At 42.6% G+C, this 17,522-nt stretch overlaps 1 long non-coding RNA gene across 2 annotated transcripts; it reads right to left on the reverse strand.

The window, feature by feature from the left end:
* Positions 1–194: 194 nt before the first annotated feature.
* On the reverse strand, positions 195–17,135 carry LOC118939540. 2 transcript variants are annotated; one of them, XR_005036529.1, is made up of 3 exons: positions 16,955–17,135; positions 643–898; positions 195–518 (listed from the first exon to the last, which is right to left on the reverse strand). It is a non-coding gene; the product is annotated as an uncharacterized LOC118939540 (long non-coding RNA). The 2 variants fall into 2 exon arrangements; XR_005036528.1 differs by lacking the exon at positions 16,955–17,135 and having other exon boundaries at positions 643–1,277.
* Positions 17,136–17,522: the final 387 nt, after the last annotated feature.

Below are 17,522 nucleotides of genomic sequence, written 5' to 3' on the forward strand. Positions count from 1 at the left end.
GCCATTGACAACTCAGGGGCTGTGATTCCAAACTTGAACACACACATAGTGAATGGAGGGTCTTTTTATGTGCTCTGCAGGTTCTTAAGTATGTTTTACTTGACTGTAGCTAGTATAATGGCATAGAGTTTGTACCTGTAATGTACTAACTGATAAAACAGTACTCTAAAAATAAGTTTTCCATAAAAATGTAATTAAAGTATGCATAGTCTCTTTATTTTTCACACGGACAGAAATATATTGGTTTAAAGTCTAATGATGTGACAAGACACACATTCTAACATGCCCAGGGTCACCTGCAGTGGTAGCCATACATTTGATAGATAAACTGACTGTTGGTCATAGATCCTCTACTCTCGCTTGGCCTTCCGTTCCTAGTCAGTCTAGACAGGCAGGCACCACTGATGCGGGGTCCTCCGTAAGAGGGGACATGGTGGCTTCTCTCCCTCCCTCTTTCCCTCTCTCTCTCTGGGTCTGCCCATGAGTCAAAGCAGTTCAGCCTCAGGTTGAAGTTCAGCCTTACACCACAAGGGGAGAAAGGCTTTCTGTTAGTCAGTCAAGCTCTCTGGAGATAGACATTTACTATCAATGGTAAGATTTTGGTTTAGATAGTAAAAGTATATCAAATGGAATAGTACCCACTTGTGTCCCAATGTGAAACTGTTGGGCAGGTGGTCAGTGACTGGGTCAAAGTAGTTGGTGTAGAGGGGCATGGTTGCAGACTCCAGGTCCTGTGACAGCTTGGTGAAGATTGGTCCCAGATCATGGTTTGGTAGCATCCTTTGACCAGGGCAGAGACTGCGCCACATTGCTGATACTACAGCATCCAAGGTGGACTGGGGCTTCCAGGGATGGAATGGAGGAAGGTGAGGTGGAAGCTTGGACATTCTGAAGAAAGCTTTGGACAACCAAATCAAAATTAGTCTGTGATCACTAATGGCCATAACTATTTATTTTTCCATAAACATACAGTTTGAGGATCAATCCATCACCTTAGTGGCATGTAGTTAGTTATTTGTCAGAAATATATTTAGTTTTAGATATGTTATTGATCATGAAAAAGCAATTCATCTTGGTAACCGCTTCATTGCCTTTGTTTAACTGCTGCCAGTGGACCAGTAACTTAACCTACATTTAACAACTACCCAGTCCCATAACTTTGAATACTGAAGTACCGTGGGAAAAAATAATTCCTTACCTTTTAAATACGATGTTTTGTGTTGAAATATGGCAAAAGGTCAGTACTTTGGCTTTGACTGCAATTTGTTTACACTTGATTGTCAACAGAGATGAGTGATGCACCATTCTAGAATCTAGAACACATCTATTACAATAGAATACTTTGTCTCACAGCTTGGGTGTACCATTTGGTAAAAAATCGATTCTTACAAGTACAATTATTACATAAAAGCACAACTCAGAACGTGTACGAAAGATACAGTAGTAGGTCTAAATAAACAATTTGTATAACACAATTTCTGTAATTTATCTTTGCCATGTCTCATCGAGTCAAGCATATCGTGTTTTCCTCGTTCTATGTTCAGTAAGCCATAACACAAAAGGATGGTTATGTCACTGTACTCAACGTCACCCCATTCAATTGTATTGCCGGTGCATTCATTCTTGTGAAACCAAACTAGCAAGTTGTGCTGAAATTCAGGACATGCATACAGCACGAAGAGGGTGGACGTGCGCTAAACTAACTCATAAAGTCTCTGCCGACCATACTATTCATTACTGCAAGCATCTGTGTACATCACTTCCTGTACTAATTCTACATGTGAAGTGTGGCTGAAGAAGCTGCATTTCAACTTCGAAACGCAACCCTGGTGCAACTCGAATTGTGAAAGTGATGTTTAACAATGCCGTTGCCTGGAATAAATTAGTAAAGGAACCATTGCGCTATCCCCGAACAACAGGATTGGATTGGTAAACACAATTTCCTGCATTTAGTTGGTAAGCTGGCCACAGTTTATGTGTATCTAGCTAATAATGCTAACTAGATAGCCAGCTAACGTTACGTTAACAAATCATACCAGTGTATGAAATAAGTTAGCTAGTCGTTAGCAAGCTAGCAAAGTAGAATGAAATGGAGTTAGCGTTAGTTTGCCGTATTTTACAGCTTGTTTCTCCGTCACAGTTGCTAGTTGGTGCGTAGCTAACGTTGTCTATCTAAAATGTTAAGTATTTGTGGCCGCTTTAACAATAGTTGTTTAGGCAAGGCTCGAGCCCAGGTAAGTTAGCTACACCAGAAATGGTGGAGTCTTTGGTTACATCATCATGACTCGTACAAAATCTAAAGTAAGACTTGAATGGTCTAATAATGTAAAAACGGATTAGTTTACTGGACACCATAGTGTGTGTGTGTGTCTCTGTCTGTAGGCTACATGCTATTGTTGCATCTGTTCATGTCCGTGACCAAGCAAGGAATTCTTATTCCAAGGGAATAGCTGGGTGATTTTATTTATTTAACCAGGCAAGTCATTTAAGAACAAGTTCTTATTTACAATAACGTATTTGCTAAATCCGTCATGGTCAGATTTTAAAGAATGTTTTATTTTATTAAACACACTTTAAGTTAAGACTAAAACATGTCTGGATTTTAAGTCAACTGAAAACTATATACATATGTGCATTAACCATTTGCTACCTCTTAGAAGAATATTTTGTGTAAACATTTTTTTAAAGTATTTTGTCATTACCACCGCGACAAGCAAATTATATTAACGTTTTTTCAAAAGTGTGTGCGTGCTTGGTTACTATGTAACGTTATATGAATAGTTACAAGCGGAGCACATGGAGGGAAATTCACATTTTGATGCCGGGAAATGATAGAAAAATAGAGGTAAATATGACTTGAGAATATATTTTTATTGAATGTCATTACCAAGTAGTCTATAATTTAAGCAAATTATGTAGTCCTTTGTATTTTATGTATTTAGGATACATTGTATGCTAGCTATTCAACTGGAGTTAGCATGCTAGAATCCCTGCTATTTATGTAAAAATGTCATTACCACCACATAATGAACTGTGATGTTCAGGAAAGAATGTGGTGGTAATGACAAGGTATTAGTTCATACATTTTTACTAACCTTAAGACCTGAAAAGACATATGATCATAATTTAAGTTGAAATTGGACACGTTTGCTAAATTAGACCATTATATTTTGTATTGTGTTAGGATGATTGAGGGATTTTGATGTCTATTTATGTGACTTAATATGGTTATTACTGACTGACTATTTATTCCATGAGATGTCCCCTAAATCAACCAAGGAGAGGACAAGGACATACACTATATATACACAAGTATGTGGACATCCCTTAAAAAAGTGGATTCTGCTATGTCAGCCACACCTGTTGCTGAACGGTGTATAAAATTGAGCACACAGCTATGCAATCTCCATGGACAAACATTGACAGTAGAATGGCCCTTACTGAAGAGCTCAACAACTTTCAATGTGGCACAGTCAAAGGATGCAACCATTTCCAACAGTTCAGTTCATCATATTTATGCCCAGCTATAGCAGCACCGGTCAACTGTAAGTGCTGTTATTGTGAAGTGGAAAGATCAAGGAGCAACAACGGCTCAACCGCAAAGTGGTAGGTCACACAATTTCACAGAATGGGACCGCTGATTGCCGAAGCTTGTAAAAATTGTCTGTCCTCGGTTATAACACTCATTACTGGGTTCCATACTGCCTCTGGAAGCAATGTCAGCACAATAACTGTTTGTCGGGAGCTTGATGAAATGGGTTTCCGTGGCAGAGCAGCCCCGCACAATGATAAGATCACCATGCACAATGCCAAGCGCTGGCTGGAGTGGTGTAAAGCTCGCTGCCATTGGACACTGGAGCAGTGACACTGGAGCAGTGGGAACACGTTCTCTGGAGTGATGAATCATGCTTCACCTTCTGGCATTCCGACAGACGAATCTGGCGGATGCTTGAAACGATACCTGCCCCATGCATAGTGCCAGCTTCAAAGTTTGGTGGAGGAGGAATAATGGCCTTGGGCTGTTTTTCATGGATCGGGCTAGACCCCTTAGTTCCAGTGAAGGGAAATCTTAACGCTCCAGCATACAATGACATTCTAGACAATTTTGTGCTTCCAACATTGTGGCAACAGTTTGGAGAAGGCCCTTTCCTGTTTCAGCATGACAATACCCCCGTGCACAAAGCGAGGTCCATATAGAAAGGGTTTGTCGAGATTGGTGTGGAAGAACTTGACTGGCCTTCAGAGCCCTGACCTCAACCCCCATCAAACACCTTTTGGGATGAATCGGAACGAATGGTCTGTTCTATATCTTCAACAAAATTAAACATGTACAACTGTGACATTTAAAATGTTTAATGGTATTTTTCATGAAATGGCACTTCCACCAGTGTCATTACTGTTACAGTACATATGAGGCAAAGATGTATTAATTAGAATTGATATAGATTACTTTTGCCATATGTGAACCTTATATGCTTATTAAGATAATTCATAAAATAATGTAAAATATTACGATTTTAATGTGGTAAATGCATCTTTCTGAGTATCATCAAGGCCTATATGGACATTTAGACATGACAATGATAAATAAATACATGTAATCAACTTCTAAATGGTGAAAAACTCATTTTATTTTAAAATGTTATATAAACCCTTAGGCACAATTTCTGTAATTTTCTTTAACTAAAATAGCACATTTTTTGATGTGCTAGTAATGACATTAACCCTCGGGTATTTGTGGAAACCAATCAAAAAAAAAAAGTATTTTAAATTGTATGGTCTCAGCCACTACTAGATCTTGTTTCCAGACAGTGAAGAAAATATTCAGAGATAAAAAGCAGTTGGTTTCATTTAAAAAACATTTAACATCCAAAAGTGCCCGTATTTATAAAATCAACCAGCTATGATGGAAGACTTGTATACTCAAGGTTTAGGAGTGTCCTGTGTACAGTTAGATCCATCTAGCAGCCCCTCTGCAAACAGGATTAGGAGGGAGTGAATGTAACTTAAACAACAGTGGTTTGTGTAATCAAGTCTTTTTGCGTTCTATATTTGCCCAGCCATGGCCGTTCGCCATCTGTTGAAGGTGTACACCTGTTCTGTAATCCGTTTGCTTTGGGCAGCATCATTTGAGCTGGGCAAACCTTCCTCCCTACTCTCCTCTCTGTTTTTAAATAGTTACCAGAGTGAGGAAAAATGGCCACAAAGACCTCGTCACAAGAGCTGGCAGGTTGACTGAGTGGATTCTGGCTCTAACATTAGACCACGGTGTTTATGGGATAAGAGCCTGACCTTACCAACGCAGACGTCTGCTGAACAGCTAGATCCTATTTTCTGTCACAGGGTTTCCAAACTTGGTCCTTCCCTAGCACTACACAGCTGATTTCAAATAACCAATGCATCACTCATTGATTATTTGAATCAGCTGTGTAGTGCTAGGGCAAAACCCAAAACGTGCACCTATGAGGGACCCCAAGGCTGAGTTTTTGAAATCCTGTTCTGGTGCGTTCAGTTCGCTTGAACGTTTGCTACGTCGCATAACTGTTTGTACGTGAACGACACGTTTCCCCAAAACGTTCTTGAACAGACATTGCGGTACGTTTGCTCCTGTTTTGGAGGGTGTGACTTGAAGCAATAAGTTATGTATTTAAAGGGCAGTGGCCATGCTGACAGCGTTCCTGAACCCACAACCCAACCCCTCCCTGTTTTTCAACTGGTTGTTCAGTACAGCACCGTTTATGATCAATTTAATGTTCCAGAACATAAAAAACGTACTGAGCTCTGTTCTGTACAGACATGCATGCAATGTGATACTTGGAGGTGTCTCTGTTTGTGGATGAGACTGCAATGACATGCTTCACCCATTTGGGCTTTGATGCCTACAGTTTGATGCTAAACATGCAAAAACAGGATTTTAACAACATACAAACATTGTTTACACAAGCAGCCAACCAGTGTGATCATTAAATTAATTTCAACAGGTATAGGACACTTTTGTTTTAAAGCGACCCTTCATTATTTTCGCAACAAAGCCCTTCATCTACTTCCCCAGAGTCAGATGAACTCATGGAGACCATTTTTATGTCTCTGCATCCAGTATTTATTTTATTTTACCTTTTATTTAACTAGGCATGTCAGTTAAGAACAAATTCTTATTTTCAATGATGGCCTAGGAACAGTGGGTTAACTGCCTGTTCAGGGGCAGAATGACAGATTTGTACCTTGTCAGCTCGGGGATTTGAACTTGCAACCTTTCGTTTGAACATAATGAAAGAACCACACAGTTTTATGTTGTGTGACAGTTTATACTGAAAACCACCTTCCCAACAGAACAACCACAGAGCAGGTTCAACTTGCACGACTACTCAGTTCACTTGCCCCAGGTGATAAGGCAACCTGTTATGTCAGTTCCTGTTGATACTTGTGGCTGTTTCATTAGTGTTAGCCTTCCTATTTGTTGGATCCATTGCTGACCCTGTTCCCTTTCTGTCCAACCAGGGCAAGACGTTACATTTTGCCCCAACACAATCTAACAATGATGTTGAATCTGTCCCAGGCTGCCATCTATTTGTTTTCTGCCCAGAACTCTGGAATGATAGTAGCGGTGGAAAGGCAACACATTCGCCGTTCATGTGTCTGTGTGACTCTCAGTGCTGTTTTTGTTATATGTTTACGTGGTTATCCTCAGTTTTTTCTGGTTGGTCCCTATGGTTGTCATTGCTTAGCTACTGAGCCGTGCAGCTTGTCATCACGGTTGCAATGAGGGCTGTCCCAGAGGTGTGTGGTGTGCTCGAGCCACAAATTAACTCTGCACTATGGAAACTACTCAAACTAGTAACTACCCAAGCAGCAGCAGACAGTGAAGGAGAACCAGAAGAAGCTATAGAGATTTTCTTCTTCTTCTTCTTCTGCCTGTCCCAGTGGACTCAGACCTGAGGGAGCAGCTAAAGAGACATGTACCAGCTGCACTGACAATGAATGGCCAGTGTGTTGCCGTGGGTTGCTATGACAAGGGCGCTAGCCCTCATTAATATGCTGACACTTTTTCACACTGTGTATGCTAATGTTTTAATTGCCTGGACCTGTTTAGTTGGAAGAGCTAGCTACTGTAACTTTGGATTTAAATTTTTTTAGAATGTAGGCTTGGCCTTTATAAATGAAGTGGTTATCCAAGTATAAACAGTTTTCCCTCGTCTTGGCAGTCAAGTAAAGATAATGCTGTTGTCACAGAGCACATTTTCTGGTGCATATTGATGCTAAGGGCAGTGCAAACTAAGCTCGTCTGGCTCAAGCCTCTTCTTGTGTTGATACCACAGACTCTGGGAAGGAGCCTAAGTTTTCTCATGTCCTAGGCTAGCCTATATCACAATGGTCATATCACATCCTCAGGAGTCAAGAACCATCCTCAAGGATTTCAGTTGATCAGTTTAGTAATTGAATCCGGATAGCTTGTTGTGTCGTCACCTTACACCTGAGAGTGGTAGTGAGCCGACGGGGAGAGCTGTTTCGTCTACTCTTTCCCCTCACATGTTTTCTGTTAGCTTTGTTCAGACCAGTAACTTCATCAGACAGGCTTGACAGGTATAGTATTTGTGGCAGTTTGCTTGGTAATGGAACGTTGGCGGCAGGTGATATGTTGGTAAGGTTCTTTTGACAATCTGAGGTGAAACGTTGCAGAAGTCTACATGACTCTCAGTGGAGCCTATCTTCAGTGTGTAGAACTGAATGGTTCTGAATAGAGTGCAAGGATTTGATGGCCTTTTCTGCCCAAGTTCCAAAGCTATATTGGAGCAGATTTGCAGACTACAGAGAACACAAGGTTAAAGCTGGAGAGCACAATCTTGCACAGCTGATGTATGAATGTATCGATAGATGGATGGCTATAGTACGCTTTCCCCTAATCAGCCGAAAATGGCATCTCTCCTCACCCTTCTCTTTGTGTCTGGCATCCCGCTCTGCTCCGGCGGGCGGGTTAAGGCTTTGATTCACAGGCGGCAGACTCTAACGCAAGGCCTATCAACTGTTTCTACCCGTCCTCTTCCTCCCACTCTTACACCCCCGCTGCTGCTCTGCAGCTCTCCTTTGGGACAGATGCACACCAGATGTTTTCAAGTACTTGGCTACATATTTCCACTTTCCTCCACTCTCTTCTCCTCTCCTAATGCTCTGCCTTGTCTTTGTTTTTTGCTGGAGGGGGGTGGCGCGTCGTCCTATATTTCCCAGCAGTCTGTTGAGCTGGCTGACTGCTCCCCTCCCCGGGACTGCCTGTCTCTCAGTGGGTCCCCTGTGCCGGACCGGCTGGCTGCCTAGCTATGGGCCACGCATGCGTGGGATCCTGAATAACCAGCCACACTGACAGATTTCTATATACATTTTGCATACTTTTCGCTCTCCCTTTGCCCCCCTTTCCCACCTCCCCATTTCTCTCTCTTCCCTCGGCCCCCTCGCTGACTACTATTCTCGCATCCATTCCAGTGTGTGCGAGTATGCATGTGTACATACAGTATACATGTAAAATTTATGGCGCCAGGCAGAAAAGGATTGTCCCATATCTGACCTGTAATCTTTCATAGCTGCCATCACTCAGCCTAAAGCGTGTGCTGCACAGACTGAAGAGGGGCGATGTGAGGAGGTGAAAGCACACCGGAGGGAAGATGTTTGTTTTGGCTGACTCGGGCCTGCATGAGCTTGTCATGCCAGTTCTACCTCTTTGACTATCAAATGTCGAGACTCGAGAGGGAATGTAGCCTGGATTGAACTCTGGTGAGACAAGGGGAAAAAACGAAACTAGCCACTTGCCATGGGCCTGCTCTCTGCTTCCTCTCTCCCTCTCCTCTTGTCATTCTCAGATTCCCTCACATAACATCACATAGCCTAAGGAACAGGGGCATCTAAATCAAGTCACTGGCTCTTTTTATATGCATGCTAAGAAGGCAAGGCCCTGGCTTTGTCAAGAGGTGCCATCTGCCAAGTTGTTCTTCTACACTATATCCCAGGCAGCAACCCTACATCCCATTTCAAGTCGGTACAGCCCGAGAGAGCCTTAACCTGGCTGGAATGATACTATACAGACCCTGTTGATCAGCTGATTTTATTCATGTAAACACCTGTGAAACTGCAGTAGACATTGGACATACGGTGGTATAGTATGCATTTAAACCATAGTAAAGTCATGTTTGTTCTAAGGATATAGCCACTACACCTATATGGTTGCTGTCTATATGATGCTGCTGGCCACTTATTTGAGAGGACTGACCTGAGAAGTTCAACCTTCCATCTGCTCATATTTCTAGTTGCAAAAACAATAACTCTTCTTCCTCTCCTCACTCCCCCTTTCTAGCTCTCTTCTTCCTGTCCAGAATCTCCTCATTTCGCAGACTCCTTTTGTGCTCGCACTCTCTTGTCTTTCCATTTCTCTCTGTGTTTAATAAACTTGTTTCCTCTGAGTATGAGGTGACTTGACTGTGGATTAAGGAGTATTGAAGCTGAAAAGGCGGGGTAAGGGGGCGAGCTGTTGAAACTGATGTGCTCACAGTTGCAGATCACACACACTCCCATATCAGGGTTTCCGTTATGAAAATGTGGCGCCGGACATTTTGACCAGCAGCACGTTAATTTACCAGAAATTTGAGAAATGTACCAAACCCATATGCATTAACCTGATTAGGGCGACCACCCACGGTGCTCAGAATGACAATCATATTTAGAATATGGTAATATTAATAATAATCTTAACAGGGAATATTAATTGAGGATGCAAGGACGTGTGTCCTTACTGTGCAATTTGAAGATGTTAGAATAACTGTCCACATTTACTTTTCCTCAGCCAATAAGATGAGAAACGAACAAAAATCACTGGCTTATGCATACACAGAGCATGAGTTTCAAGTTTGGAGAAGCACATTTTCACCATCAAAATGTAACATTATAATAAAGCATTCCATGCGTCATCGCATTTGCAGACTTATGTAAGAGAGCCTACTATTCGTAATGTGACTGGATAGTCATTTAGGCTAATAATATAACTGACTGCTCAATGTGTGGCTGAGCGCGTATGGTGTAGAGGCCTTAGCTATATCGAATCATTTTTTTTTTTTTTTTCTTTGCATGGGAAACCTATTTCATGCACTTGATATGACTGGAGACATTAGCAGAAATATATATATATATATATATATCACAGCAAAAGAAAAGTAATCTCACTGTCAACTGCGTTTTATTTTCAGCAAACTTAACGTGTAAATATTTGTATGAACATAAGATTCAACAACTGAGAGACAAACTGAACAAGTTCCACAGACATGTGACTAATAGAAATTGAATAATGTGTCCCTGAACAAAGGGGAAGGGGGGGGGGGTCAAAATCAAAAGTAACAGTCAGTATCTGGTGTGGCCACCAGCTGCATTAAGTACTGCAGTGCATCTCCTCCTCATGGACTGCACCAGATTTGCCGGTTCTTGCTGTGACATGTTACCCCACTCTTCCACCAAGGCACCTAGCCCTCACCCTCCGATCCAACAGGTCCCAGATGTGCTCAATGGGATTGAGATCCGGGCTCTCCGCTGGCCATGGCAGAACACTGACATTCCTGTCTTACAGGAAAGCACGCACAGAACGAGCAGTATGGCTGATGGCATTGTCATGTCAGGATGAGCCTGCAAGGAAGGGTACCACATGAGGGAGGCGGATGTCTTCCCTGTAACGAACAGCGTTGAGATTGCCTGCAATGACAACAAGCTCAGTCTGATGATGCTGTACCGATCCTGTGCAGGTGTTACACGTGGTCTGCCAATTCGAGGATGATTAGCTGTCCGTCCAGTCTCCCTGTAGCTCTGTCTTAGGCGTCTCACAGTACGGACATGGCAATTTATTGCCCTGGCCACATCTGCAGTTCTCATGCCTCCTTGCAGCATGCCTAAGGCATGTTCATGCGGATGAGCAGGGACCCTGGGCATCTTTCTTTTGGTGTTTTTCAGAGTCAGTAGGAAGTTTAGGAAGTCCTAAGTTTTTAATAATTGTGACCTTATTTGCCCACCCTCTGAAAGCTGGTCTTGTCTTAATGACCGTTCCACAGGTGCATGTTCATCAATTGTTTATGGTTCACTGAACACGCATGGGAAACAGCGTTTAAACCCTTTTACAATGAAGATCAGTGAAGTTATTTGGATTTTTACGAATTATTTGAAAGACAGGGTCCTGGGGAATTTTTAAAATGTTATATATATATATATATATACTGCTCAAAAAATAAAGGGAACACTTAAACAACACAATATAACTCCAAGTCAATCACACTTCTGTGAAATCAAACTGTCCACTTAGGAAGAAACACTGACAATAAATTTCACATGCTGTTGTGCAAATGGAATAGACAACAGGTGGAAATTATAGGCAATTAGCAAGACACCCTCAATAAGGGAGTGGTTCTGCAGGTGGGGACCACAGACCACTTCTCAGTTCCTATGCTTCCTGGCTGATGTTTTGGTCACTTTTGAATGCTGGCGGTGCTTTCACTCTAGTGGTAGCATGAGACGGAGTCTACAACACACACAAGTGGCTCAGGTAGTGCAGCTCATCCAGGATGGCACATCAATGCGAGCTGTGGCAAGAAGGTTTGCTGTGTCTGTCAGCGTAGTGTCCAGAGCTTGGAGGCGCTACCAGGAGACAGGCCAGTACATCAGGAGACGTGGAGGAGGCCGTAGGAGGGCAACAACCCAGCAGCAGGACCGCTACCTCCGCCTTTGTGCAAGGAGGAGCACTGCCAGAGCCCTGCAAAATGACCTCCAGCAGGCCACAAATGTGCATGTCTGCTCAAACGGTCAGAAACAGACTCCATGAGGGTGGTATGAGTGCCCGACATCCACAGGGTGGGGTTGTGCTTACAGCCCAACACCGTGCAGGACGTTTGGCATTTGCCAGAGAACACCAAGATTGGCAAATTTGCCACAGGCGCCCTGTGCTCTTCACAGATGAAAGCAGGTTCACACTGAGCACATGTGACGGACGTGACAGAGTCTGGAGACGCCGTGGAGAACGTTCTGCTGCCTGCAACATCCTCCAGCATGACCGGTTTGGCGGTGGGTCAGTCATGGTGTGGGGTGGCATTTCTTTGGGGGGGCCGCACAGCCCTCCATGTGCTCGCCAGAGGTAGCCTGACTGCCATTAGGTACCGAAATGAGATCCTCAGACCCCTTGTGAGACCATATGCTGGTGCGATTGGCCCTGGGTTCCTCCTAATGCAAGACAATGCTAGACCTCATGTGGCTGGAGTGTGTCAGCAGTTCCTGCAAGAGGAAGGCATTGATGCTATGGACTGGCCCGCCCGTTCCCCAGACCTGAATCCAATTGAGCACATCTGGGACATCATGTCTCGCTCCTCGCACCACAGACTGTCCAGGAGTTGGCGAATGCTTTAGTCCAGGTCTGGGAGGGGATCCCTCAGGAGACCATCCGCCACCTCATCAGGAGCATGCACAGGCGTTGTAGGGAGGTCATACAGGCACGTGGAGGCCACACACACTACTGAGCCTCATTTTGACTTGTTTTAAGGACATTACATCAAAGTTGGATCAGCCTGTAGTGTGGTTTTCCACTTTTTAATTTTGAGTGTGACTCCAAATCCAGACCTCCATGGGTTGATACATTTGATTTCCATTGATCATTTTTGTGTGATTTTGTTGTCAGCACATTCAACTATGTAAAGAAAAAAGTATTTAATAAGAATATTCATTCAGATCTAGAATGTGTTATTTTAGTGTTCCCTTTATTTTTTTGAGCAGTGTATAAATATGACATCCATCTAAACTGGAAGATTTACCAAAAACTTAAGTGGCAGTGACCCAACAATGAGAGTGAATATTCATGGTGCACACTCACCAGGGATATGGCTGATGCTCTCTGCTGGTACCAATAAGATTAGGCTATGGGTCTATTGTTGTTCGCTCAACTAAAAAACAGCTTAGTCTTTTCATTGTCTTTACAGCATTAGGCCATTTGCTTTCCACACTATTTTCCCTCAATTTGTATTTTGAAATATTGTGATATCCCTGGCTGGGCTCCTACCTTTCACTGACTGTCGCAACTCAACAATCATTTTTCATACTTTTTTGAAACTCTGCATTGTTGGTTAAAGGGCACGTGAGTAATAATTTCAAGATGAAGTCCTACACCTGCTGTATTTGTCGCATATGATGAAACATTTGATCTGAAATTATCTATTTGGTATTTGCAGCACGCACTGACAAAATTGGGCGGGCTGGCCCTCCTTCCGACTGTAGGCAATGCGATTTTAAAACGACCAACAAATTGTTTTTTAAGGCTCGGTTCAGCTAATGATCCTCTGTGGCCAAATCATACTTTAGTAGCCTATTTTGAATTATTTTATTTCTGGAGAGGAGTATGGTAATAAGGCTACATAATTTTGGCAATTAAATGTATTTATTTAAGGAAAGCTCAGCTTCCCCTAGACTTATGGATGTGCTGCCTTTTGATATAGGCTCAATCTACCATCCACCATAGTACAAAAGTTGACCTATTTCATTGGTCAGCTTGTCGAAAGAAATAGCCCAAACAGACTCTGGGACAGTTGTGGGGTGATGGATCCTAAATCCTAGGCTACATAGAACAATGTTAAAAAGTAATGAATCTGATGCAACGGATGAGAACGTTTAGTTTTAAAAATTTGATAAACCTATTTTTTCCCCCCCTTTAACATTATTAGTGAAGACAACGTGCGATTGTGCATTTGGCTACCAGACAATGAAACATGGTTGATGACCAATAGCACATGAGAGAAATAGGCTACTAATTTCAATGTATAAAATAATTTCCTCCACGGATATGGTCAGATTTTGTCTAGGCTACTTTAAAGCAAGCTAAAACATGCCTCATATGTAGTAAAATGTTCAGGATTTAAGCAATTACGGTGCATTCGGAAAGGATTCAGACCCCTTTACACTTTTACACATTTTATGATATTACAGCCTTATTCATTTTTAATTTTTATTGTTTCCCCCCCCAATCTACACACAATACCCCATAATGACAAAGCAAAAACAACATTCAAGTCCGGGCTCTGGCTGGACATTCAGAGACTTGTCCCGAAGCCACTCCTGCGTTGTCTTGGCTGTGTGCTTAGGGTCGTTGTCCTGTTGGAAGGTGAACCTTCGCCCCACTCTTTCATCAAGGATCGTTAAAATCCTGTTTTCACTGTCATTTATGGGGTATTGTGTGTGAAATTAGGGGGGAAAAATGTCACTTTTTTATAATGCTGTAATAGAATTTGGAAAAAGTCGAGGGGTCTGAACTTTCCGAATGCATACATTCTCATACATTTTCAAAATACATACTTCCTCCAGCTCATTGCAAAGTGGTGTGTGATGCGCTGATGAAGCCTGCCTTCCGTTGCCTATGCATTTGAATGGGAAGCGAGCTTCAATTACCAGTTGATGATCTTTTTTTTAAAAAGTGCATATACGTACGCCCCCCCCCCACCCACTCCCGGTCAAATGTTTTAGAACACCCACTCATTCAAGAGTTTTTGTATTTTATTTTTACTATTTTCTAATGGTGTATATTAACAGTAGTGAATAATAGTGAAGACATCAACTATGAAATGGCACATATGGAATCATGTAGTAACCAAAAAATATATACATATATTTGATGTTCTTCAAATAGCCACCCTGTGCCTTGACAACTTTATACACTCTGGGCATTCTCTCAACCAGCTTGATGAGGTAGTCCCCTGCAATGCATTTCAGTTAACAGGGTGGAATTTATTTCCTTTATTTCCTTAATGCATTTGAGCCAATCAGTTGTTGTGACCAAGGTTTGGGGGTGTATACAGAAGATGGCCCTATTTGGTAAAAGACCAAGTTCATATCATGGCAACAGCTCATAAAAGCAAAGAGAAATGACAGTCCATCGTTACTTTAAGACATGAAGGTCAGTCGATACGGACAATTTCAAGAACTTCAAGAACTGCAGTCGCAAAAACCAAGCGCTATGATGAAACTGGCTCTCACGAGGACCGCCACAGGAATGGAAGACCAAGAGTTACCTCTGCTGCAGAGGATAAGTTCATTAGATTTACCAGCCTCAGAAATTGCAGCCCTAATAAATGCTTCAGAGTTCAAGTAACACACACCTCAACATCAACTGTTCAGAGACTGCTTGAAACAGGCCTTCATGGTTGAATTGCAGCTAAGAGACCATTACTAAAGGATACCAATAAGAAAGAAACTTGCTTGGGCCAAGACACATGATCAATGGACATTAGACCGGTGGAAATCTGTCCTTTTGGTCTGATGAGTCCAAATTTGAGATTTTTGTTTCCAACTGCCGTGTCTGGTACTGTACTTACTCTGACACTGGAGGTTTCAACCGCCATGTCTTTGTGAGACGTGGTGGGGGTGAACGGATGATCTCTGCATGTGTGGTTTCCACCGTGAAGCATGGAGGTGGAGGTGTGGTGGTGCTTTGCTGGTGACAGTCTGATTTATTTAGAATTCAAGGCACATTTAACCAGCATGGCTACCACAGTATTCTGCAGTGATATGCCATCCGATCTGGTTTGAGCTATCGTTTGTTTTTCAACAGGACAATGACACATGACACAAAACACGCCTCCCAGGTTGCAAGGGCTATTTTATCAAGGAGAGTGATGGAGTGCTTCATCAGATGACCTGGCATTCACAATTTCCCTACCTAAACCAAATTGAGATGGTTTGGGATTGAGTCGGACTGCAGAGTGAAGGAAAAGCAGCCAAAAAGTGCTCAGCATCTGTGGGAACTCCTTGAAGAATGTTGTGAAGCTGGTTGAGAGAATGCCAAGAGTGTGCAAAGCTGTTACCAAGGCAAAAGGTGGCTACTTTGAAGAATCTCAAATATAAAATAGATTTAGATTCGTTTAACACTTTTTTTTTTTTTTGGTTACTACATGATTCTTCTATATGTGTTTATAGTTTTGATGTCTTCACTATTATTCTACAATGTACATAAAAAAAAAAACCTTTTGACCGTGTGTGTATAAAATATATATTTTTAATTGTTGCCAAAAACTATTTAACAGGTTGCATTAAGACATTTTGTGCAATGATTGGGCTTAAGTGCTACTTAACAGATGTTCCACTAAAAGGCTGTATCTGTATGTTGTGCGTATGATACAATTTAATTCTACGAATTATGAAAGTTAACCCATAGACCAATAAACATGACTGGTCAAATGTTTTACCATCAATGAGTAGGCTAAAGAGCATGCCAAGTTATTTTTTGGGGGGGGGGGACAATTCAGTAATTTCATTTATCAGTGTTTCAATTTATTATTATTTTTTATTACGGCCAAAAGCCAGCTATCAGAAACCCTGCTACATATAGCATTATTATATACACACACACACACTCTTGTCCGTTGACTCTCATCCTGTTTTCTGTATCTCTCTACCATTCTGCCAATCCCCGGGCTCTCCATGTGGGATTAGGATTAGAGTTAGTCTGAGGCTGGCGTCTTTAATGAGCACTAATTGATCCATGAGTGCCGACGTGTCGGGTATTCTCCAACGGCCATCGCAAGGACGGAGGGTTACGTGAGCACAAGTAGCAGGACCGTTTAACGACCCACGAGCGTTCTATGGTCTGTCTGAGGAGGTAGTCGTAGTAGTAGTACCTAGCGCTAGAACGACCACTGCTTTTGAACTTGATTCCCTTCAGTTTCTATGAGCTTGTTTCTTTCCGCTCCTCGGTTGCTTTCAGTGGTCTGTCGACGAAGGCGTCCATATTGGAGCCCCTGTTATGCCTGAATCCTCCTTGCTCTGTTTAGCTGAAAACAAACAAACTGTTTTGTTCCGGCTGTGCATCATTTGTGGTAAACAGTTAGTTTAGTTGGGAAAGATGCTAGCAGCAAGAATGGATTGTTTATAGGATTTAAATCGTAACAACTTCTTAACCACCTACCTCTCTCATTGTCTTTCAGAGCACCATTCTCGTGATTTGGTCCGAGCCCCTGTCTGTCAGGCCCGGTGGACCCCTTCCCCTTGGAAGTGCCTTTCAGCCCAGTGTGTCAGTCAGAATGGGACAATAGCCGCAGTCGCCATCGGACCTCCCCCTTTCTCTCTTTGCTCTCTGTCTGCCCCGTCCCCACACCCTTCCCTTAACACTCGCACATATAATATATACACATACACATACACACACACAGACCCAGCCAGCCCCTGACCACTCCTCCCACTATACTGGTTTTGGTCCACTCCCTCTTCCTACCGCTCTAGGCAGCCAGCCTTGTCAAGCCAAACGAAACCATAATCCTCTGTAAAAGATAGGCAGCTGTATAGGCCTCTATCCTCCCTTTGTTGTTGGTGGCTTTTGTTTAGAGGGCCCCCATGAGAGTAGCGGCTAGAGAACACAAGGCAGCACAACAGCACCCAGTCAGCCGTTTTACTGGAAACAAACGAGCTGTGGTGGTGGTTGGGACACTGATGGAATTATAATAGCATGATGTTGGGCTGGCATAGCCACCACACGC

The sequence above is a fragment of the Oncorhynchus mykiss genome, chromosome 2, assembly GCF_013265735.2.
Source record: "Oncorhynchus mykiss isolate Arlee chromosome 2, USDA_OmykA_1.1, whole genome shotgun sequence".
NCBI lineage: Eukaryota > Metazoa > Chordata > Actinopteri > Salmoniformes > Salmonidae > Oncorhynchus > Oncorhynchus mykiss.